This window comes from Aedes albopictus, chromosome 3 (genome assembly GCF_035046485.1).
Source record: "Aedes albopictus strain Foshan chromosome 3, AalbF5, whole genome shotgun sequence".
Lineage (NCBI taxonomy): Eukaryota > Metazoa > Arthropoda > Insecta > Diptera > Culicidae > Aedes > Aedes albopictus.
The window spans coordinates 235905849-235932437 of NC_085138.1; the positions used below are offsets into that span (position 1 = coordinate 235905849).

Below are 26589 nucleotides of genomic sequence, written 5' to 3' on the forward strand. Positions count from 1 at the left end.
TTTCCTTTTTAGATTTCACCAGGAGTTAAATCCTGATAATCTTCCGTTATTTTCGGGATTCTTATAGAAATTCCTTACGGGATTCTTTCAATTATTTGTTCCATGCTTTCTTCAGAAATAAGAACAGAAGTTCCTTCTGACAATCTACAAATTTCTCCTTCTAAGATTCTTCCGAAAGTTTATTAAAGATTTCTCCGAAAGCTTCATCTAGAATTGCTCCAGGTACTCCTCACGAAATTTCTTTTGAAATTCCTCTATTTCCTTTCAAGATTCAAATTTCAAATTTTTCTGGAAGTTTCTTCAGGGATTCCTTCTGAGATTCCATCAGATCCTTTTGGAATGTTTTCAGAAGATTTTTTCTGGGATTCCCAGTAGGAATTCCTGTGAAAATGTTATCTTTCTCCTGTTGGGGAAACCTATAAAGAACACAAGGAGAAATTCCTTACAAAGTTGCTATAGAAGCTCCATGATAAATTGTTGGATGAATTCTTCGAAGAAGTCCTGTAAAACTATATAGGGAACTCCTGCAATAATGCCCTAATGCCAAAAACTTAGAAAAATTTTATCTTGCAACCTTAGCAACGTGCAGTGCCCTATAGCAAGCAGCAAACTATTGGACTTGAGAAGCATTTGAGCGAAATTGGTTTTTGTCTGCAAACACAATACACTATTCTTTACGCAGAATTCAAAACCACTTTCTCAGATACAGTTGTTCCGTCCGATAGCTGCATGTCTTATGAAATGAAGCCGACATTTATTTTCATTACTTGTTATTTACATTAATGTGAATGGAAAAAAATATGCATTTTTTTTATTTGCTGGATAATGATACTTAATGCAAGTAAAACTTTCATTTATTATGATTTTTTTTTCAATAGACCTAGTAGAAAGCTACGTAGCATATCATAAACTCGTACCCCCCTATCGTCACACTTTGTCACAAAATCAAAAACACCCCCTCCCCCCAAAAAGCTACGTCATTTATGGACGACCCCCAATATATGCTGTAGGAAGCAGTTAGGGGCTGTCCATAAACCACGTGGTCATTTTTTTGGGACTTTTCAACCCCCCCCCCCCCCCCCGTGGTCATTGTTCCATACAAATTTTTTTATTTGTCCATACAAAATGGTCATTGGCCGAACCCCCCCCCCCCAATGACCACGTGGTTTATGGACAGCCCCTTAGGACTAGGGTTCAGTTTGGTAGATCTTTCACCGCAACGTAACCAAAATAAGTGATCTACCCACGCTGCTACGGGCTCCGTTAAAGATCGAGCATAATTTAAACCCCCTCCTGAACCATTCATCCATTAGTACGGGTCGCCTAATACCTTGGATTGGGGCTACCTGTTTGGTGGACTTTTACCCCCAGAACAGGTGGTCCGTAGTGCTATTCTAAGCCGGCAACTACACGGTAGGGGAGACTGAGTAGACTTGATCCCTTTTACTTAACCCTCTAATACCCAATCCCGCCTTTAGACGGGGTATAGTTTGAGCATTTTTGAAATTTTTGTTTCGTGGAAAATCATTTTTTATATTTTTGGCTGATATTTAGGACTGTTCTGTATATCTCAAAATGGTTTTTGGTGTATTTTAAAGCGCATTTATATTTTTTTTATCATTGAAAAATTGATGTTTTAGTCACCTTTTAGAAGTCACTGTTTATTTTGTATTGAATCGCTACAATTAACATATTTTAAATTTTTCCCAAATCTTTCTATCCTTATTTAATATTTTAAGGGAATCGAACACACTCTAACATTATTTTTCTTAAAATTACACTGAAAATACAATTTTCTGTGAAAAAAATTAAAATAATAATATTTCAACAATAATCATAAAATCTCAAAATGTTTTTATCTCAAAAAATCCGTTCCCCAAATTGGCTTCCAGGTAAAATATAAAAGTGTGGGGATGTTCAAAAATAAAAATTAGAAAAATCAAAAACTGAAATTCACGAAATCTTCCAAAACATGTTTAAATCGATTTCAGATGACGAAAAATGATATTTAGATCAAAATCAAAAATTTGGGTATTAGAGGGTTAATTTAACTGTAATTTTATTGAAACACACAAAACTAGATCCGTTTTCCATACAGATTGGCAGATAAACTTCCATTTTGCAAGTTTATACACAACAGAAGGCCTTTAAATTATTGTTAAAGTTTTCAAAACTGTGTTTTTATGGAGGCATGTCTCATGATGTATGTTTCAAAAATGGGTGACACTTGATCCCCCTTTGAATACAAAGTTTATTCAAAGAGAAAATAACTTCAGAGGCTTCCTATTCATTTTTTTTAAACACGATATCCGTCGGAGTATTTTTTTGCGTTTAGAATAATTGTTTCGAAGTTGAGTGCAGTTGCAAAATGTCTGAAAATAAACGTTCGGAAATTTGGGAGTATTTCGTTGAAATTGAAGAAGGGCGTCGAGCGAAATGCGTGAAATGCAGCGCAACCCTTTCCCGAGGAGGTATCGGAATGGTGGCCACAAACTCCAGTATGATCAATCATTTGAAGAAACACTCCGAAGCATATCGTCTTTACCGGGAAAAAGCATAGGAGCAAAAATCTACCAAATCGGCAACGGACTTCTCACAAACCGACCATTGAAGATAGTTTTGCTGGAACTCTAACCTGGGAACACAACTCTCCCAAGGCAAAAGACGTTACAAAATCAGTTGCGGAAATGATCGTGTTGGATCATCAGTCAGTGTCTATGGTTGAATATCAAGGGTTTGTGCGTTTGATGACAAAACAGTTGTGCTTCCAGAGATGTTCGAGAAGCGTAAGAAGGTGATCCGTAATGCTCTACCTTCGAGAGGTGGATACATGTCGTTTACGACCGATATTCGGTCCTCCCCGAACAACAAAGCCGTAATAAGCTTGATGGCACATTGGTTCGACGAAAAAGGCAGCATCATGCAATACGCTGTTTTGAATGCTAGAAAGGTTAGAATAGCGCCGAACTGCCAAATGTTGGGTTTTTCATTCATACGCTCCAGCTTGCCATCCTTGATGCATTGTTCTTAAAATTCTCAAAGACCCTCTCGCAAAATCCGGAAATATCGTGACGCATTTCAACCACTCTCCACTGACTTGCAACAAACTATCGGAAATACAGGAAAAGTATGATTTACCCAAAAGGACACTGGTGCAGGATGTATGTAGGCACTGAAACTCGACATTCTAAATGCTGGAGCGTATGCGAGATCAGAGAGCGGCCATGACTTACATCGCAGAGGAAGTATCTACGGGTAAAAATTTGACTGAATATGAGTGGAATATGACTAGTCGCCTCCTTGAACTGCTAAGACCATTCGAAGAAATAACCAGAATTGTGAGCTCAGAAGATTCATGTATTTCCGAGGTACATAATTCCATACGTCGCAACGCTCAGGCTGTTTTTGGAGAAGCCAAATAGCGAAAATAAAGGAGTCGAACAAAAGAAACATTGTTGAAGAGTTTGAATACATGGTTCAAGCACATTTTTGATGAAAATGTTTACACGTTCGCGACAGTTTCGGACCCACGGTTCAAACTTAATTTTATTCCGGAAAATTACCATCAATCTCTAATTGACCGAATTGTTGCGGAAATTCTTGGCCACAATGAAAATCAACTAGCGTCAAAGGCATCCGCACCTGAGGCATAGAAGCAAGCCACTGGCGTAGCCACGGGGGGGGGGCGGTTTAGAGTTAAACCCACCACCCCCCCCTCCCCACAGCCAAAATTTGTGGAACAAATTTTTAGTATAAAGTGCATTGCCACGAAAAAGTTTTCGGCTGCGCCGCTATTTCCAAACTACGAATACAATTGCTTATTACTGTTCACAAAATGTAAGTGTCAAATCAAAAAAGGTATCATTGACCGTTGAAACCCCCTCCCAGAGATAATTTCTGGCTACGCCACTGAAGCAAGCAGATTCATCATCCGGATTCTGGAAGTGCTTCGAAGAAATTGGCGCAAATCAACCCCAATCGAATGACCCAGAGATCTTCAGAAAACGAGTTTGAACAATATCAGACCGAGAAAATGATTGGGAAAAATAGTCCATATGCTTGGTGTTCTGCAAACATATCGTCCCCTTAATGCTAGAACTAGGTAACTCAAAAATCATAGTTTCGAGAAAAACGACTTTGAAAATTTTACAATTTTTCATGCAGTTGTTCCAAAGGTATGGAGCCTTTAAAATAATATTTTTTTGCATTGATTGCTTATTCAGCTTCTACTCTTTCTGCTACAAGAAAAAGTTTTGAACTATTTTGGTTTAAACCTTTGATAAAAACAATAAATGGTCAAAAAAATGTCGAGTTACCTAGTTATAGCACTCAAAACGCAACATAAGCAATGGAGGAGATGTTCTGAGATACCTAGATTTTACCACTATAAATATCATTCTTTTCAGTTTTCTTGTTGCATTATGCAAATTTAAAAGGATTCACATATTGAAATTAACGTGTAATTATTGATTTTGCTAGGATGCCTGCTATGTCACCACATGACACCTCAAAATGTTCGTAAATAATCGTCTACGAACAGTCACAGTTTTTAGCTATATCAATACAAGTATATTTTTTAGGTTTTAAGGCCTAAAATCAAAAACAGTAGTAGATTTTCAATCTACTAACAAAAGAATGGCAAGTAACATTTCCATGTCCTAGCAGCCGATAGCTTTTAACCTGTGCGGTTGGAAATAGATATGGTTTTCCCAGTTACCTAGTTATAGCACCCAGTTCTTGTATTCTACACTGAGATACCTAGTTTTGAAACTAGTGATTATTTTTGTCGTTTATAATCGTATTTCATTGGTCTTTGGATATATTATAGAGCTCAAAAAGCTTGATATAATGGTATATTCAACTCAAAAACGTAAAATTTCGAGTTACCTAGTTCTAGCATTAAGGGGACGATATATAAATTCTCAAATGTGTACAAACTTGCTAAACGATATCTTTCGGCACCAGCAAGTACAGTTGTGAGTGAAAGGTTGTTTTCAACAGAAGGACTTGTATGTATGAAGCGTAGTTTCAAATATTCGGGATCAAATTGATCCGCTAAACGATTGAAACTAAAATGAACTGAAGCCTGATTTTGTAAGCGTATTCAATTAATAAAGCTGTTTAGTTCTTAACTTATTTATTCAAGTTCTTAATGTATTTGGCCTATTCGGCAAGTATTCGGCCGAATAAGGACTATCATTATTAGGGCGAGCCGAATATTTGGCCAAACTCAAATTTTGCTAATATTCGATTCGGCCCGAATATTTGGTACATCACTAATCATTATGCTTGCCTCACAATACATATACAAATTATTTCAAAGAATACTCAGTTGAGGAGACTTGGGGTGATTCTTGCCCTGAAGGAGAAAAAACTTTTTCGAAGGAACCATAAGGGGCTGTCCATAAACCACGTGGTCGTGGGGGGGGGGGGGGGTTCGGCCAATGATCATTTTGTATGGACAAATTAAAAATTTTGTATGGACAAATGACCACGCGGGGGGGGGGGGTGAAAAGTCCCTAAAAATGACCACGTGGTTTATGGACAGCCCCATCGCCGTCGACAAGTGAGTTACATTATCAAAAAAGCGCGCACGAAATAAAACACTGGAAGAGGATGGAGACGCATGGTATTTTAAAGGTTTTTTTTTTATCTGTATTAACGAGATTTTTAGCCCTAGGCTAGTTCATCTCGGGACCCACGCTTTACTTCCCTTCCGAAGGAAGAACTCACATGTTGCGAGTTTGTCGGGAGTGGGATTCGATCCCAGGTCCTCAGCGTGATAGTCAAGTGTTCTAACCATCACACCAGGTCCGCTCCACTAATATTTTAAAGGTTGATGCCATTAGGCCAGTGCGCAATTGCTTATCCACTAAAGACTGATGTAAGAATGTGTACCATTGAGACAGAAAATAAAAAAGATGGATTAAAACTCAATATTTCTATAGAACAGGCTAGTTGAAACTAAATCCACTACCGCATAAAGTCATGCCATGTGACTGTGAGCACAAGTTGGGTCAATAAGCCGCATTGAAGAACCACAAATCATAACGCTTTGTCTTGAAAAAAAAACGTCTAAGCTCATTGCAAATCTGTACCAACTCCAGTGTGCACAAACGTATGTGTAGATACATTCAAGCTAGGAAACTTTTGCTGTACACACCGACACTGAGATTCCCATTGCTTCTATAAACAGAACAACAAATGACCACGCTTGACTGCACATTACTAGCGGGAGAGAAATTTTCGCATTCCATCGAGCCAAATCTCAAAGGGGCAATAAATTGCACGGTCTCGTTTCGTTAGGCCTCCTTTTGGCGGAAGATTAAAAGCAAACGACACCACACATGAGGGCACTTATGTATGATATCACAGCTTAAAGGACTGACTTTAATAAGCAAGAATTTTTTATTATGAATTTTCAAAGGATAAATGATAAAATGAACGTTTCCACAAAATGTCCATTATTTCTGTGAAAACTCGAAAATCACCAGCTTCATCTTCTTCTTCTTCTTTATGGCTCTACGTTCCCACTGGGACTTGGCCTGCAACGCTTCAACTTAGTGGTCTTTGAGCACTTCCATAGTTATTAATTGAAGGGCTTTCTTTGTCTGAGTGCTTTCTTACTGCACGAATTTATGCTGGCCTGCTTACTCTCACTCGAAATTTGACGTTTGAGCGGTGTCGGCACCGCTCAAACGTCAAATTTCCCGTGAGAGTAAGCAGGCCAGCATTTTATATTGTGAGGCACGTACACTATGCCCAGGGAGGCGCGAAAATTTTCCCGACTGGAGCGGGAATCGAACCCGCCATCTCCGGATTGGCGATCCATAGCCCTAACCACTAAACTAACTGGAGACCCCATCAGAATCATCAGCATGAAAACTATATTTGGGGGTGAGTCACTGCGATCAGTAGGCATTTAGATCTTTTGCGACAAAAAAACATTTCAGCCCCAGTCGCGTGTTGGTGAAAAATCTGTAAGTAAGAGAAAATCGGGTTAAGTACTGTTCCTTTTGAATCCACTAAGAATTTGTATCATTTGACAGATACGTATTTCTTACTCAACTGTAAGGTCGTCTTCAGTGTTTCGTACTTGATCGTCGAGTCAAAGAATGCAAATTCTTAGTGGAATTAAAAAGAACTGTACTGAACTCGATTTTCTTACAGTGTATCAAGCAATTATCCGTACAACTATTTTTTTCATTCAAATGTTCATATCTTTTTTATACGTCAATCAAAATTGACCAATCATAAACCACATATTGATGCTCCATTGGTAAAATTTTGAACGAGATTGAGTAAATTTTCTGAAAGTTATAGAACTTTTGGTAAAGCTTAATAGTTTATTAAACAAAATTTTAATACTCTATATCTCATAGAATATAGGATGAAAAATTTTCAAACTTTTTTGATGGAACACTAACACATTAACATTTATTACGTAATCTTGATAGGATTAGTTTGTTCACTACAAAAAATATAAAAAATCTGCTTATGTCCACTAATAAAAATGCATTAGTTGAACGAAAAATGAATAGGACCTACTCTGCATATGTAGTTTAGTAGGTCCTGTATAAAAATATCACATAAAGCAAGTTGTAAGAAATTGAAAACGCTTGGCACTTTTATTGATCAAAATATGATAAATTTCCAGATAATATTCTGATTATATACAGATTTTTTATATTTTTTGTAGTGAATATAAAACCTTAAACAAAACAGTATGTCTAAGCTTCATGTATAAGCTGTAGCATAACAAAAAAATGAAAAGGTTTTACAAAGTACATATTAAGATCTTATAAGTTTTATAAAAAGTTCTATAACTTTAAGAAAACTCATTCGATCATGCTCAAAATTTTACCAATGGAGCATTAATATGTGGTTTATGATTGGTCAAAATTTCAGCGTTTTTGGTTGACGTATAAAAAAGTTATGAACATTTGAATGATTTTTTTTTTTTGACGAATAAATTGCTGTACGGACAATTGTTTGATATACTGTATATGTATATTGTTGTATAACCATGCAGGTTTTGAATATTTGCTATTTTCACCATCCTATCATCTACCAAACGCTGTTCAGGTGTCTTACTAGATGTTTAGAACACATTGCCATTTACGATATGGTTCGATAAAATACACAATGATTTAGCCTCAGCTTCTCCTGGAACAACTGAAATTGCTTCGGGTAACCATTTTACTCCCTGAATTAAAATTACATCACTAAGATACGCTGAATACTTGTCGATTCGTGAAGTGTCTTCTGTCATTTTACAGTCATTCTGTCATTTTACAATCGTGTTTTGAATTATAACTTTTCAAAACACTTATATCCACTACAATTATGGATCTGGTACAATGCACGCTATTGTACTTCTACTAAGCTCTTCTTGTGGATGTGCCATGAGCCCTAATTCCGCACACCAAAACGCATCAATCATATATCTGGTCATATTGGAAAAACGGTTTGATTTTCCAACAGAGAAACTCCTCGTGGGAACTGATTGCCACCTTCGGTACGAAGGTCGGAATCATTCGATTACGTGACTGTTTGAGACTGGGTGGGTCATTGCCTCCAGGGAAATTTTCCTCAATCGGCGCTGTTTGAAAATTGAACATTGGCAGGTAATAAATATTCCTGACACGGCAGAATCCATGAATCAGAGGGTATGGTGTTCTTTTGTTATCGAAATTTTCTGATTGGCTCAATGTGTACCTGACTTTCATGTTATTTAGAACGATTGTCACAATGGGAAAAAGTTTTGCAGGAAATCCTATCCTATGTTTTTTTTTTCAAATTTTTGAACATAGTTCGTAGTTGGACACGAATGCCAATTTATTTGATAAAGTGTCTTTAATAAAATATAATAATAATAAAGAACATAGTTCGTGGGCATTTTTACGCAGAGAAATTTCGAAAAGAGACACATGTTTATTTTTCAGTTTGTATTACACTAGTTTACAAAATAAAACGAAAGTCGTGAACTTCTGTCAATGACCAAAATTTTTGAAGCACAATTAAGCGCTGATTTCGAAAACGACCTTCAAAAATTTTTAAGTATAACAGTTTTCGAGTTTAAGCTAAATATTGAGTTTTACAACTTTTTAAACTATGGAATTTATTGAAATTCAAATATCTTGATCATAACAACCAATTTCAAATCTTTTCCCATAAATTAAAAGCTGAATTTAATACCATTCGATCACCTGAATGTAGGTTTTGCGTCAGATTGAGGAAATTCAAGATATTGGCGAGTTTTAGGGACGATCTCTTTAAATTTTAGCAAAATTTCAAAAAATATATAAAGAAATGTATTTTTTTTTTTCAATCAGAATAAAAAACAATTTAAAAATTCTTTCTAAACGTTCATTTGACAAATCATATGTAAGCAAGTTACAGTAATCGGAACATTGATAACGGAGAATGAGATGTTTAAAGTGAGTGACTTTGCTTAAAAATAGAACAAAAATAGATTTCAAATCATCAACCTTGTATGGAAAGTCGAAAAATTTCCGCTCTACTGTAATTTTTTTCTTTCGCGTTTTTGAACTCAGGGCATGATTCTACACCAAAAATGATCATCAGCTTACCGAGTTCAGAAATGCTGTAAACTAGTGTTATTATTATTAATTTATTTCAAGGACCCTTTAACTGTTTCACTTTGTTTGTACGACCTATTACAGAGGCTCATCGTGATGTTGACTCGCGCTTCTGTCCACTGTCTACATGATGGATTTGGGATACAGTCAGGTCTTTTTTTACGCGGCCTTGTAAGTGAAAACTCCATACAATTATTTTTTTTCATCGTCTTTTGCATGATTCGTCGAGAAATGGTGAGACTTTTTTACGCGGTTTTTCGAATTTTGATCTGAGTTTTTTTACGCGGTACGTACCCCCCGCGTAAAAGAAGCCTGACTGTATCTAAAATTCATCATATAATCCTGTTGCATTCGTACGTATGTACGTTACTAGAGCCGAGTAACCAAAACATGATTTTTTTTTTCAAACGGATTCAACCTTTGAGTCGGAAAACCGCACAGTCTACATCCTTTCCATATGCTTTCAAGTTTAAAGCAAACAGCTCAGAAGCATCCAAGAGGTTGGTTTTCGTTCCACAAAAGGCTGCATTATGGTCACATTTATTAAAACTGAATCCAATCATGAAACAAATAGGACAATAAATAAAGCATGCTGCGGCGCCCCGAACCGGAAGGCATATTCAATAATGATAATAAATTTTTATTATTTTCTGGCTGCTGTTTGAAACCATTTTTGAGGCTGAGTATGTATGTATGTTGCTGCTGCAAGTGATATTTGAGCTCAGAAGCCAACGAAGATATTCCAACGAAATCAGAACGAACGGTTATGGTACGTGGCTGTTTTGAATGTGATTTGGCTGAGTTTTTGACTTTCGATGCCTCATTCTTGTGCAAGTATAGTTATTTGTGTAACGAGTTTTAAAAAGTTATCAAATTTGATTAGGTAAAACGAAATATTTTGCATGAGTCGTTAAGGACAGACTTGTTAGAATCCCAATATGGCCGCCACAATGGCCGACTTTGACACCTACACACGATTTTGAGGGCACAAATCTCTTCGTAAACAAAACCAGCACACCTGAGCTTCTTATTTTAAGCTTATTACAAGTAAGCAAGAACAGAATAATAAAATGCATTGTTGTTTGAAACTTGCTTCTTGAGATTCTTGTGTCTGTAATTTGTCCTTAATTTAGATGTTAATTGACCAATTACCCTTTTGATCGCTTAAAAAAAATATTTCCATGCTTAATGGCTTGCAGTCAAAAAAGCCCAAAATCGCATATTTTGCCCTATAAATTGAGGTATAGCTCAAAATTGTGACGTGTTGGAGCAAATATAAGCCCGGATTCGGATTCAGCTGCCCAAAATCCTTCGGAGACACATGAGTTTGCTCTTGAAACAAAAAAAAATGTTGCGCTGTGTAATATTTGCATCGGCATAAACGGTTCAAGTATTATATGTTTTTATAATTTTATCGTAACCAAATTGCCCAGGGTAGGTATTCCTGGTTTCTCCTGTTCAATAAAGTTACATGAAAATTTTCGGTATCAGCGGATTTCACAAACAGTAAACACCCTGGAATGGGTGACAAAACGTCGAAAGACAAAACGTCGAATGCCAAAACGTCGAATGCCAAAACGTCGAAAGGACAAAACGTCGAAGGGACAAAACGTCGAAAAGTGTGTAAGTGCGCAGTTCAGTGTGTTTTTTTTTTTAGATTTTGTGTGAATTTAAATCGATCCTGTTGGTATCCTGAGAGGGGTGGCGATACAGTAGATCCACCAAGATGTCAGGATGATGAACTGATTAACTGGGATTCACGAACATTGTATCGTTATCTCGGGACACTGCCCGAGCGCTGAAGGTCTGTGACTCATTTTGCACTCTATGGTGTTTCAGACCAGAGTTGAAACCACCAACTGAGTGAAGATTATTATGAGGATACTTAGCATTGTTGTATTAGTACCACATCCTGTGAATATCGGACGAATTGCAGCGAAGGACAGCTATTTTAGGCACAAATTTGATTCTGAATGAGGAAGGCATTCCCTTCCATCCCTTACGTTAGAATGAAAAGTACCGGCAAGTCGTGCCGTAAACCAATCGCCCGATAATCCCCATCACCACCCTAAAAGTGCCAGAGATTTGGCCGACGATAGCTATAGGCCGCCATCGTAGCCACGCTGAAGGAAGTTGTGACGTGATGCTGAAAAATTGGAGTAGGTGCCACTGACATTGTGCCACTCGCTGTGTTGCATTTGAACGCGTTCAATTTGCGTTGAAGTTCAAATACGGCACACTGCGATCAAACATATTTGAACAGTTCAAAATTTGGAACGCGCAGAATTCCAACATGGTACCCTGGTACCTGGTAAACTGAAATGATCATGTTTCTGCCATTTTTCACCAATTCTTTGAATCTGGGGCTGATTCGATTCACAGAACCCACTCTCTATCGAGAGGGGGAACCGGTTCGATCACCGTGGATTGCGGAAAATCCGGATTTTGGTGCAGAATCTTAATGCCCGATGTCACAATGTCCCACTTCATTGTGGTGCATATTTTCGCGCAACAACGCATGTATGCAGATGCGTCACAAAGTCCTATTTTAAATAGAGCAGGACCATGGTCAGGTCATGACGGACATAGGGTTTGATGGCACATCCAAGCTCAGGTCATTTTTGGCACGCGTTCAGTTCAAATACAACACTGGGTGTCAGTAGAAGAGACACCGAAAAAGTTAGCAATGGTTCTGAATGGATAAAGACAGTGCTAATTTTCCCTGTAAACTAGTTTGCTGGTATAAGTGAAAGAATGAGTTTCCCTTAAAAGAATAAAGAATTCACTATTTGCTCATTTTCGACGTTTTGTCCTTTCGACGTTTTGTCCCTTTCGACGTTTTGGCATTCGACCTTTTGGCATTCGACGTTTTGGCATTCGACGTTTTGTCTTTCGACGTTTTGTCCCTAAACCAACACCCTGGTATATGTAGCACATTTTAGATCGGTATTTACGATACCCACCGACGAATCGGTTTAAGATGGTGCTAGGCTTACACCTTAACGAAAAGTTTCAAATTTTAAATCAACGGAAAAGCAGAAAAGTTTTCGACTGTTATCAAACTAGCCCTGGATTTCAACTTTTATTCTGTGCTGTTTGGTTCGGTATTGGGAGAGTTTGTAAATGCTACTGAATGTTAAGTCAATTTAGTTTCCACTATGCACTCGTGTGACAGAGAAGTAATAAACTTTCATAAATGAATACTTCCGAATCTAGCCGTGAAACAGGTAAAACGGAAAACTCATAAATTTTCGGGAGCTTACCTCTAAGCTAGAACATACCCTGTGATAAATTTACGACCAGCAGGGAACCCCAACATTCCATGGTAAAATGTGCGGCTTTTCTAGCGGTACAAGAATGCCACAACATATTCTGTCTTGGTTCGGGGTGAAACTCTGTTTTGATTTGGATATTAGAAGATACTGTGCCTAGGTGCTACAATCGTTCTTCACTTGGGGGTTTGTGAGCTTAGCAGGATTCATTAAAATTTCCTATGGACCTTCAAAATGTGGTTAACTTTCTCATGTAAGTATTGTGCGTTTACCACTAAATTGATTTCCGAAAAAACTTCATCGACTTCCGCTGCCTTTCCTATGCGTTAAACATAACGTCGGAAGTAGTGCGCTGTACAGTAAATCTGGTTTTCTATACAGCGCACTACTTCCGACGTTATGTTTAACGCATAGGAAAGGCAGCGGAAGTCGATGAAGTTTTTTCGGAAATCAATTTAGTGCTAAACGCACAATACACTTTTTTATATACAAGCAAATAAAGTATGGTCAACATATTCCGCGAAATAGCAATATAGTATCGTAAAGCAAGCCAGCAAAACTAGGCATACAGGGCAGGTGAAATCATCACAAGGAACACAATGTCCAACAATTATTTTGCTCTCTCCGTGTTGGCGACCCGGATCGAGTAGTCCTGCATCACCCGAAACAATATTACCACAGGGCCTGTTAGGTAGATGGTCTGTAGCAATGACACATGAAACAAACAAAACAGCTCATCCACAGAAGAGGGCAATTGATATACCAACCATCGGAGTAGGGGAAGAAGAAAAAAAGTAAACTAATCATGCAAGTCACGATCGTAGTTGTTGCCTAAAATAGTTGTTGTCTTTTCTTAATTTCTCTTAATTGTAAGTATCCTAATGTACACTAGATTGAACTTATTTACTAAACATACAAACATGTAGGACAAAACGGAAGAAATAATGTAAATATTCTGTTGTAGCAGATCGGAGGATTATTGTCTAGAGTCTAGACAATAATCCTCCGATCTGCTACAACAGAATATTAAGAAAAATAAATCTCACTTAGGGGGGCGGAAATGTTTTTCGCAAGCTCCAAGGGGGCGAAACCTCCTAAAAGTTTGGGAAACACTGGTCTAGACTAATGATGTAGGTAAGTATTGTTAATTGGAATTGGACTGAACTGAAATAATTGAAATTGAATTTTTAGCTTAAAGCTAACCACAGCAAAGAATCGGGTTTGCTCATAGAAGTCGGAAACGACATCCACCCTCGCCGCAACAATGTGAAATTCGTTTCCACAGAAACAGTTTATCACCGATGAACCATAACTGACGAAATTGTTCACCGATTGTAGGCTGGTAAATTGAAGCAATTCATGGCTCCGAAAAGTCCAATCACGCAGCAGAAAAGTTTTTTTTTATTCTGTAGTAGTATCACTGTACATCAAGACTAAGTAGACTTAGATTAAGTATTGTAAGTAGGCCTTGACTTTGTTAGGAGAAAATAAATGACATTCTGTCAAATACCACGGTTGTTTAATTCCTGGATTACTACAACTCAGAAGTGGGATAAGTTCCTAAAGCCCGAAAATTTTTTTTCTCGATGGATGGACCAAGAATTTCAAGGACTCAGGAGAATAAAATTCAATTTCCGGGAGAATCGGCTGCAGGTATCGTTGCGAGAAGCACAGTGAATGCTGCAGTTATTCCGAGGTTGCAAGTTCCTGAAGAGATTCATTCCGCTGCAAACAGTCAATCAGCTATTCAATCAGCTGGTGTGACCCTTTTTCCGAGTGTTCCTGTAACCAGTGGAAGTCAAGCGCAGCAACAGAGAATCAATTTTTGTGAAGCAACAAATAGAAGATATCAGCTGAACGAAATTTTGACCCTGTTGCCAACGTTTAGTGGAGGAAACGATGAAGATGTCTCTCAGTTTATAACCGCTGTAGAAGTTTCGAAGGAAGTGCTGAATGTGGAAGACGAGATTATGAAGCTACTTTTATTGAAGCAACTTGAAGGCAAGGCGAGGTTGTGGATATTTTCCTGCTCCAACGTCATCGCTAAGAATTATAAAGAAATCCTTGAAGATCTGCGGAGAATGTTTGGTGTGGGGGAAAGTTGTATCGAGTTGCGGAGAAAACTGGACAGCATCAAATGGAATGGACAACAATCGTTTTTGGATTACTGCCAGTCAAAAATAGTGATCGCCCAGAAGCTCAAAATGCCGGAGAACGAGTTGGTGCAATACATTATCGAAGGGATTTTAAGTAATGAAATCAAAAACCAAGCAAGGATGCAAAATTTTCAAACTGTTCCTGAAATTATTCAAGCTTTTCGAATGATCAAGTTTAGCTCAAGAAGAAGACTGATAAGGTGTTTTAAATGCAATCAACTAGGACATGTAGCGGTCAACTGTTCAAAAATTATCAAGGAGAATCAAAGGCCCTTTGATGAACTCAAATTTGGTCAATCAACGCGAGCTAGTCATGAAGATTCAAGTATTTATACACTGACGCAAAATTCTGACGAAAATTTTAAACCAAAAATCTTGACACAAATAGAAAAGGACGAGACGGATTAGTAGACTTTAAATTTCTTTTTGATGATTGTATTTATAAAGCACTTTTTGACACAGGGAGCCCAATCTCACTGATACACCGAGGATTAATTGAAAAGAAAAATATTACTGCTTTAACAGATTGCAAAAAATATCAGGGTATCGGTGGGACTAGGCTAAAGATATTAGGAATGTACAGTAATACTATAATAATTCAAAACGTTCATTTCAGGATTCAGTTCTATGTTGTACCAGACAAAACTTTGGGCCTCTTCGATGCCATCATTGGACGAGACGTTATCATGTGCTCTGGAATTCGTACGGTAATTGAAAATCACATCAAAATTGTATCAGTGAATGAAAACTTGAAAGCTGCAAATCTTCCAACCCAAAAGGTAAATCAAAAAATTTTTAATGTCAGTTCAAACATTTTTAAACAAATTCAAGACAACACTGATAAAGTTTCTAATGATCATTTGGCAAAATTTTTGAATGTTTTCAAAAATTGCTATTTATTTTATGAAAAGCCTTCAAACTCTGAGACAAATAATGAGATGACAATAACTTTGAAAAAAGGCGATCATTTTCATTATAAACCTAGAAGACTTTCATATGATCAGAAAAAGAAAGTGGATGCAAAAGTTGATGAACTTTTGAAAAATGGAATAATTAAAGAAAGTGATTCTCCTTTTGCAAGCCCTATTGTGTTAATACCAAAAAAGGATAATGATATTAGAATGTGCGTGCCGGGGCCCGTGGCGTAGTGGCTACACGTTTGCTTCATAAGCAGATGGTCATGGGTTCGATCCCAGCCCCGGCACTTTCGTCAGTTGCTCTTTCCCCCTGAGAGCAGCTGACACTGACCCTCTTCTGAGCCCATGGCTCAAATGAACCCGGATACTTGGACATCGGCGAACGGCAACCCATAATGGACCCCCAATCGGACTGGAAACAGGAACAACCAACAGCCACACATCAACAATGTGGCTTTCGACAATCGGGTAAAAAGTTATTAAACAAATCCTCACTCACATGCGCATCTTTATACACGATGTCCTGCAAGATGTGCAAGAAGGTAACACGCATACTATGATTGCGTGTCAAGCGTGTCGATCGAGCTGCGGTCGTCTGTTCAAGCATGCATGGATGATTATTGATTAATAACTTCTGTCTCGTGAGTCGAAACGAGTTGCGGTCTTCGGCAACATTCATCATTGAGGTCTGAAGAATTCAAATTGACTTTGACCCTATGCCTTCATCCATGTGTGAATGCTCTACAACGCGGAGAACCTTTTTCGAAAATTCTTCATAGTAATTCCCATATAAACCTATTTTGCTTTTGGGCCACCATTAAATCACCACCGAAATGGCTGAAATTTTGACTGGACTCTAATTTTGCACCAAGGATTGCAATGAACATATGGGAGCTTTGAATTTTTGACATGTTTAAAGTCTGAACTGCCCTAATCAACATCCTCGAGCTCATCATTCTACCATGATAGGGAAGAAGTGAAAGCAGCGCAACGGCCACCAGTTCGATGTAGTTCAATTAGAAATAGAATACATTCAGGCGCTGTACAAAGTGTACGTACAGCTTCCAATTGGAATCGCTCACGCAGTGCCCTAGTGGACAATAGAGCTGTAAATTAGGTTAAGAGATTGAAGAATAAAAAAAAAATTAGAATGTGCGTAGATTATAGAAAATTAAACAAAGATACCGTCCGGGATAATTATCCTCTACCAATCATAGATGATTTATTTGATAATCTGAGAGGAAAACGAATGTTTTCTATTTTGGATCTCAAGTCCGGTTTTCATCAAATTAGGATTTCTAAAAATTCAACACAATATACATCATTTGTTACTCATCGAGGCCAATATGAATATGTGAGAGTTCCTTTCGGCTTATGCAATGCACCTGCGGTGTTTCAACGGTTTGTAAATAAAATATTTAAGCATCTCATTGATGAAGGTAAATTAGTCGTTTATATTGACGATATACTAATAGCTAGTGAGAGTTTTGAAGAGCACTTAGAAATTTTAGCGGAAGTATTAGAAATTTTGAGCAAAAATTTGTTAGAACTGAATTTGGATAAATGTAAGTTTTTATTTAAAGAAATTGATTATCTCGGATATTCTATAAACGAACATGGACGAAAACCCAATAAAACTAATATTGAAAGTATAGCAAATTTTCCTCAACCGAAGAATTCTAAAGATGTTCAGCGCTTCATAGGGTTAACGAGTTATTTCCGAAAGTTTATTGCAAATTTTGCTACTATTGCCAGACCACTTTATTATTTGTTAAAAAAAGACAGCGATTTTGAATTTAAAAAAGAACAGATTCAGTCGTTTGAAATTCTTAAGCAGAAACTAATATCTTCTCCTATTTTGGCAATTTTTAATCCACATTCTGAAACACAGCTTCACTGTGATGCCAGTTCTCACGATTTCGGAGCAGTTTTACTACAAAAGCAGTCTGACAATAATTTTCATCCAGTGAGCTATTTTAGCAAGAAAACAGATATCTTTGAATGTAAGTTACATAGTTTTGAGTTGGAAACATTAGCTGTAGTTCACGCCATTAAGAGGTTTCATGTTTATTTAGCTGGAACTTGTTTTAAGATTTTCACTGACTGCAAGGCACTTGTTCAAACATTATCTAAAAAAGATGTAAATCCAAAAATAAGCAGGTGGGCATTGTTTTTAGAGAACTACAATTACATTTTGGAATACAGAGAGGATGATAAAATGAGGCATGTTGATGCACTTAGTAGACAAGATATGAGTAATAAATATAAAAGAGAAACGTCACATTGTTTAGATAATATTGAATCGAATGAAAAAAACAATTATAATTGTGAAACGATTGGCATACTTGATGAATCAAATATAGAACAAAACATTATTACAGCACAAGAACAAGATAATAAGCTTTTGAATATAAAGCAGCTATTAGAACGATCAAATTTTCCTGGATTTATTTTGATAAATGGTGTATTATTTAAAACAGAAAACGATAAAAATCTACTAGTTGTTCCAAAATCCATGATCGATAATGTTATACGGCTGTATCATGATAATTGTGGTCACATTGGTATAGATAAAACCGTTTTTGAAATAAAAAAATATTATTGGTTCAGTAGTATGAGAAAAATTGTCAAAAGTTTTATTAAAAATTGTCTTACATGCATATTTTATAATCCTTCTAGTAAGAAAGAAGGATATTTAAAAATAGTTGATAAAGGAAATGTGCCTTTCGAAACTTTGCATATTGATCATTATGGACCGATTAAATTACCATCTTCAAATAGATTGAAATATATTTTAGTAATTGTTGATGCTTTCACAAAATTTACAAAATTCTTTCCACAAAAACAACTAACAGTGAAGAAGTAATTCGTCATCTCACCCAATATATGCAATTTTATAGTAAACCTAAAAGAATAATAACTGACAGAGGAACGTGTTTTACATCCAATAAATTTGAGGAATTTAATAGAAATAATTGTATAGACCATATAAAAATGGCAGTTAGAACACCAGAATCAAACGGGCAAGCTGAAAGGATTAATAAAACACTAACTCCCATGTTGGCTGCAATGAAAATTCATTAAACTAGGATAAGCAACTGCCTAAAATAGAACATGTTTTTAATAACACTTTCAATAGGTCTATTGGTAACTATCCCAGTGTTTTATTATTTGGTACACAGCAAAGGTCTTCAGATGTAGAAAAATACAATATTGAGACATTTATTCAAAATAATCAACCAGAAAGGGAAAATTTAAATTTAGAAGTTACTAGAGAAAACTCTAGGCTGAAAAATTTAGAAGTTCAAAAATACAATAAAGCAATTACAGATAAAAAGCGAATAAAATGTCCTGATTATAAAGAAGGAGATTTTGTGGTTCTGAAAACTATTGCGTCACATAAATTGTCTCCGAAATTTGCAGGTCCTTATCAAATAAAAAAAGTTTTGCCAAATGAAAGATTTGTAGTTACTGGCATTGAAGGTTTGCAAGTTTCAAGTGTTCCTTTTAATTCGGTTTGTTCTCCTCAAAATATGAGGAAATGGGTACATAATGATGTAGATAATGATGCTATCGATGAGGACATCGCGTTAATCAGGATGGCCGAAATGTAGTAGTATCACCATCACTGTACATCAAGACTAAGTAGACTTAGATTAAGTATTGTAAGTAGGCCTTGACTTTGTTAGGAGAAAATAAATGACATTCTGTCAAATACCACCAAACAGTACGGTTGTTTAATTCCTGGATTACTACATATTCGGTGTGAGATCGTGACCTGGAAACGTACTATCATGAGGATTGGTGAATCAGGATTAAATATTCGAGAATACTCTTGAGGCTTTTGAAGTTATGGCGGTACGCGGTGCTGAGTTTTGTTGCGGTGATTTTATTTGCGGTAAACATGTAGAGATTAGTTTAATTTGATAAACCATTACCTTTATTGCGAAAAATAAAACATTTCAATTCAATTCCTACAAAGAGAGAGAGCGCTTTGCAGATGACGATGATATAGGTTTACACGATACATTTAATGGGTTGTTCATAAACCACGTCGACCAAATTTTGGCATTCTTAGACACCACCTCCCCTGTTGAAGGCTTTTGTTCATATAAACATTTGAACATTTATTTAGAGCGTAGACTTTGTGACTGCTGAGTCGGCAGTGGCCAGTCAATGCTTTGACCAGAATGCTGCAAGTCTGCTTTGACAGATTTGTAAGATACCTACTTCGCCACCCTTGGAGATGGCTCAGTACAATACAATTTGGTTTGACGACATGACTCCAAACTATTCTAGTATTGTCTGTGTTGAGTAGCAGCCCAGGTGTGAATCTGAAGCTTTACCCAACACTTCGATATCGGAATAGCTGGCTCGGGGCCAATGAAGTCATGTGATGCTCCAATGCGAGCTAACTCATCAGCCAATTCATTTCCAGCGATGGAAGAATGGCCAGGTACCCATACAAGGTGAACAGCGTTTGCTGAATTCAGCTCCTCGATTTGAGTTCGACAAGCGATAACTATTTTCGACCTGGAGTTGGCCGAAGCAAGTGCTTTAATAGCAGCCTGGCTATCTGAACAGAAGTATATTACTTTGCCCATTACGTGCTGCTGAAGTGCTGCTTGCACTCCGCACATAAGAGCAAAGATTTCGGCCTGAAAAACGATGCAGTATCTACCAAGTGAATAAGACTGATGCAACCTTAGCTCACGAGAATAAGCACCAGCGAGAAGGGAGCCATCAGTGTAACATACGATGCCGTCTGAAATACTTCTCTCCAGGTAACCAGATGTCCAGGGAATTTAGTGGAAAATGTCCTATATGGAAAATTACAAGCAATTGTAAGATCACTTGGAGCAAGGACAATTTTGTCCCAATTCACCAAAAGTGGAAACAAAGAGGTGTGTGTTGATGTGCGGTTCACAGAAGTTTCCTCAAGTAGACCGAGTACCCGTAGACGGTATGTGCAAGAAAGTGCTTCTTGTTTGAGATGAATGTGTAGTGGAGCAACGTCAAAGAGAACTTCGAGCGCTGCCGTGGGAGTTGAAGAGAACGCTCCAGACATCGCCATTAAGCACATCATTTGGAGATGGCCTAACTTTGATTGGACCGTTCTCATTTCGCCCTTTTGCCACCACACAAGACATCCATAAGCCAATATTGGCCGAACAACAGTTGTGTAGATCCATTTGATATACTTGGGTTTTAGACCCCAAGTTGTACCAAAGGTTCGCCGGCATTGCCCGAAGGCTATACAAGCTTTCTTGATTCTGAACTCAATGTGAGGTGTCCAGGAAAGCTTGGAATCAAGAATGACTCCAACGTACTTTACCTGTTCAGCCACATCGATTTCAGAATCAAAGAGACGCAAAGGTCGAACGCCATTATGGTTTCGCCTTTCCGTAAAAAGAACAATAGATGTTTTACTCGGATTAACCGAAAGGCCATATTGGCGACACCAATCCTCAACTACTTGAAGGGCGCTTTGCATCAGGTCGAAAAGGGTGCTGATGCACATACCAACTAACAATGTTAGGTAGTCGTCGGCAAAACCATAAGTAGGAAAACCGCTATTATTGAATTGCCTCAATAGCGTATCTGCTACGAGATTCCACAAAAGCGGCGATAAGTCTCCCCCTTGGGGGCATCCACAAACACTCAATTTCCTAATCCCTGCTAGACGCAATGTCGAGAAGAGATATCGGTTTTTGAGAGCATTTGGTGAATCCAATTGGAAATCATTGGAGATATAGCATGACTCCGTGCGGCTTCCAATATGGCATCGAAAGGCACGTTGTCAAAGGCACCCTCGATATCTAAGAAAACACCCAGACAAAACTGCTTTTGACCGAATGCTTTCTCGATATCGTAAACAACCTTGTGTAAAAGAGTCACAGTGGACTTACCAGATTGGTAGGCATGTTGGTTTACATGAAGAGGCACGTTGGCCTGATGAACATCACGGATGCGATGATCCACAATGCGTTCTAAGCATTTCAGAAGAAGAGAGGTCAAACGATAGGTCTGAAACTCTTTGCTTCTTCATACGACGCACGACCCACTTTTGAAATAAATTTTACAGTAATATCCCGCCAGGATTTGAGAATATACGCTGTAGCAAAACTGCAAACAAGTATTTTTTTCAAAACATGTTTGAAATGATCAAATCCCTTCTGAAGCAAAATAGGATAAATCCCATCTGCCCCAGGAGATTTGGAAAGAGCAAAGCTATCAAGTACCCACTCAATCGATTCTATAGCCGAAACCAGGAAATCGTAACTACAAGAAAAGGCATCAGGTGATCCGAAGATGTTATATCCACACATCCAGGGAAGTGTGTGCTAAATAAACATTCAAGAACTTCCTCATCAGAGGATGTCGGATCGCCATTTGGCAAACGAAGTTCGTTCACTCGGAAATCCTTAGATTTCGCAAGGATTTTATTTAACCGACTGACTTCACTCAAACTGGAAACATTTGTACAAAGGTTTTTCCAGCCGGATCGTTCAGCAGACCGGAGTGCTTTCCTGTAGGCCTTGCGAGCCGACCTGAAAGCCTCCGAACCAGCCGAATGTCGTCTGTTCCAACTCTTTCTGCATTGTTTCCTGAGTTTCGCCAGATTAGAGTTCCACCAAGGGGTTCCTCTTGTGATCTTCACAGACCGTAGAGGGCATGCTTCTTCAAAAGCTTCCATGATAAAGGTCGTTGTAGTGTATCATCTAAATCACTTGGAGTGTCAATGGATGGTGAGTATCCATGAAATTTGGCTGCAACCAAATCAGTAAAAAGATCCCAGTTTGTTGACCGGGGATTCCTGAAACGCAATGCTTGCGAAGTAACATTTAAATGTTCAAAAAAGATGTAGCGATGGTCAGATAAAGATTCTTCATCTGACACATGCCAATTGATCAACTCGTAACTAATTTAACTAGAGCAAAGCGTTATGTCTAATACTTCCTCTCTATCAGATACCATGAAGGTTGGACGGATGCCTATGTTAAGTAATGCAAGGTCTGTACTACTTAAGTACTCCATCAAACTGGAGCCTCTCAAGTTAATGTCTGAGCTACCCCAGATGGTATGGTGAGCATTAGCATCACTGCCAACAATTAGCGGAAGGCCTTTTGAAGTATGACTTGTTTGAAAGCATTCGTAGGGGATGGTTCATCATGCAGTAAATAAACCGAACAATATACGTATTTCCTGTTGAGGGTTCCAACAGATACATCAATTGTGATAGCACATACAGGGGATACTCAAAATAACTGGGACAGGTAAAATTTTCACTTTTCAAAAAATGTTCAACTCGCTGTAACTTTTCGAAAAGGGCATCAAATATTCTCAAATTTTTACTGTAAGTTCATCAACTAGTTGTGTATCAGTGGTCAAAATTTGGAAACGATCGAGCTATTCAACACGAAGTTATAAAGGTTCTAGAATAAGGTATAATTATACGATAGCCAACTTTGAGCTGTTATATCTCCGGATTCAATGAACCGAATGCAATGAAATTTTGATCATTTATGACTTATATAATGATCTATCAAAAACTTTTGACTAAACTTAAAATTCTTTACACGAAAGAAAATTATAACGAATAGATTATTTTTTCAGATATAACACTAATTTATCCAAAACTTCATCATCGTTTCAAAATTCGAGATAGTAATTATAGTTCATTTAAATTCCCTCTAATTGACTTGAATATATTTATGTTTCAAAGGAAAGCTACCAAATAGCCGGCATTCAATTGAAAAAATAATGGGATGCACATGAAAAATAGATAAATTTACTAAAAAATCATAGAATAAATGAAATCGCTAAAACTTTTTTTCTTAATAATAATTTCAAATTAAGTCAACTGTTTTTCAAAGTTAATTATATTAGTCGTTAATGATCAAAATTTCATTGCATTCGGTTCATTGAATCCGGAGATATAACAGCTCAAAGTTGGCTATCGGATGATTATACCTTTTTCTAGAATTTTTATAACTTTGTGTAGAATGACCCGATCTTTTCCAAATTTTGTCCTCTGATACACAACTAGTTGATGAACGTACAGTAAAAAATTTGAGAATATTTGATGCCCTTTTCGAAAAGTTACAGCGAGTTGAACATTGTTTGAAAAGTGAAAATTTTACCTGTCCCAGTTATTTTGAGTATCCCCTGTACATCTCTGGTGGTTAGTTCAGAGATGAGTGTAGCAACTATTGTGATGTTGACAAGCACACAGGCTCGAGGCATGACACGCGAGTTTGCCATTTCATGTTTACTGAAAGTAGCAAACACTGGGTTCACAAGGTTTCCTAGATAGAAATTCCCCTTACGGAAGTAAGGTTCTTGGACCAAGGCCACTTGGGCTGAACCATTTTGCATAAGTCTGCAAAGATTGATTGTTGCTGTTCTTTTATGCTGAAGATTGATCTGAGCTATCCTAACCATAGCCACTACCCAAACTAGGCAAGTTTAAACTCTTCACAACAAGAGCACAACAAAGAACAGCAGCAACAAAACCAGATCGGTATCGAATGGAAAACACGCAAAGGCGAGGATACACAGAATACACTGTGTAAATCACATAATGCGAAACCACATAGGTGAAAATTTAAACTAATTAACAACATCTTCATAATCCCGCCCTTCCCAAGTAACAATCTTGATTCTATTTGGTTTTATTTGTTTTATGATAGTTTTATCAGAACATTGCATATTCTAGTTGATCCTCTCGTAGTTTCAGCTGAGCACAACTATTCTTCGTCAATATGTGGTTTTAAAAACACCTCCAAGAATACTTGAGGTTCAGTTCATAAAACCATAAACACAACAAGAAACTGTTGAACTTATTTTCAGTTTTAAAAGGCTCTTGTAGTTATCTTCAATTATCCGTTCTTAATCAAGAGCAACTGTTCTCGCATGAGAACAGTTTGGTACATGAAAAATATAAGAAAAAAACTCCAGCATCAGATTTTGATTCTCATCGTTCCATTATTGCTGCCAATCAAGAACACCTACCCGGAACCCAACCGCGACGCGGTGCAGTGCCATGTTCCTCCGAGTTGCAGCATCCGGAAATGAGTGGGTTGGTCATCCAGGACGTCGATTTCCGTGCAATCGGGGTCCCAATTATCGATCTTCAAAATCAACAACTACTTACCTGTTGGAAGTGCTGACCGGAGGCACTGCACCGCATCAAGGCCGATTATCGAAAAAGGTATGCCTGGTTGGCAACGGTATCAGCTTGATATTTAAATTCACAAGATGAGATGCACAATATCCACCGCGGTGTTTTTTTTTATTGTTTGTTTTCAATTTGGCGTACATGATTTATGACGCTCTCGGCGGAGTTTGCATAAACCTACATCAAGAACGTTATAAACCTGAGTACTCTTGAGTAATACTTCTTACCCTTGCATAAGATGAAATAAATTTAAGACGTTCTTGATGGAGGCCAACCAGGCTGCATTGAGAACCTTATAAATCCTAGTATTCTTGAGTTATGATTTTAGCTCTAGCATGAGTTGAAAGAAATTTAAGACGATCTTATGGTGATGTTGATTAAAACCATCGATGATGGACCGCCCACCGGCCAAGATTTCAATGGAAGCCATGTTGAGAAAACTCATGAGCAATGTTCGCATGACCAGGAATAATATTTTTGAATTTTTTATTAGTGCATTATAATGGAAGCGCGTTGCAATTTTTGGAAGTATCTTGCAACATATATACGATGAATTTTGCTTGGCATTTGGCATCCTTGTTATACCACGAAAATATTTTCAATTTGTGTAAATTAATCCCGATTACAATAATGTGTCATTTTTATTGTGTTTTTAATTTCAATTTAATTCATCAAACTTTTCTGTCGACATAAAAGCTGCATCAGCAACAACTCCGACAAATTTATTATCGTTTTATCGTGCACTTGAAGAATTCTACATGGAGAGAGCAATTCGCCTTGAGGACAACTTGGGAAGTACAACAAGTTTTAGGAGAAATTTAAAAACAACTCTCCAAGAGCATCTTAGGATGGGCCTTTTTGGTCTTATGGCGGGTTTATGGTTGAGTCAATGTCGTTTTGCAGAGCAATTTGGTTTGTGCATGGTTTTAAAGAACAGGTGTTGAAGAATACTTCAAAAGCATTATAAATTCAATTTTGTTACTTGGGTTATTTAGCCTCAAGTGAGACTAAAGATCGGCAGCCGATTGTCTCGGAGAAACACAAGGTCCACTGCACCATTGCTCCGGTTAGCCCAGTAAGGGCAACATACTGTGGAGGGCGCCCTGGTACTCCACAGGCTCCGTTTGCGATTAGGTTTTTATTAGACCGCCCCTAGCCATTCATTCCTAAGCACGGTAAGCATAAAGCCGCATCACACCATGAATTAGGGGTCACCTGTTGGTGGACTCTTACCACCGGAACAGGCGGTCCGTAGTGTTATTCTTAGCCAATTGAGACAATCGCTACCGACACTATACAGCTATCTAGGCTGATTGAGAAAAGAAGTTAATATTGATGATCAACTTCATACGAGCCTGAAAAGCCGTCAAATCAGGATTAAATATTCGAGAATACTCTTGGGGCTTTCAAAGTTATGGCGGTACGAGGTGCTGAGTTTTGTTGCGGTGATTTTATTTGCGA

At 37.7% G+C, this 26589-nt stretch overlaps 1 pseudogene; it reads left to right on the forward strand.

Annotated features, from left to right (window-relative positions):
• The first annotated feature begins 2368 nt into the window (after positions 1-2368).
• Positions 2369-26589, forward strand: part of LOC134290653 (zinc finger BED domain-containing protein 4-like) — a 27541-nt pseudogene continuing 3320 nt past the window's right edge.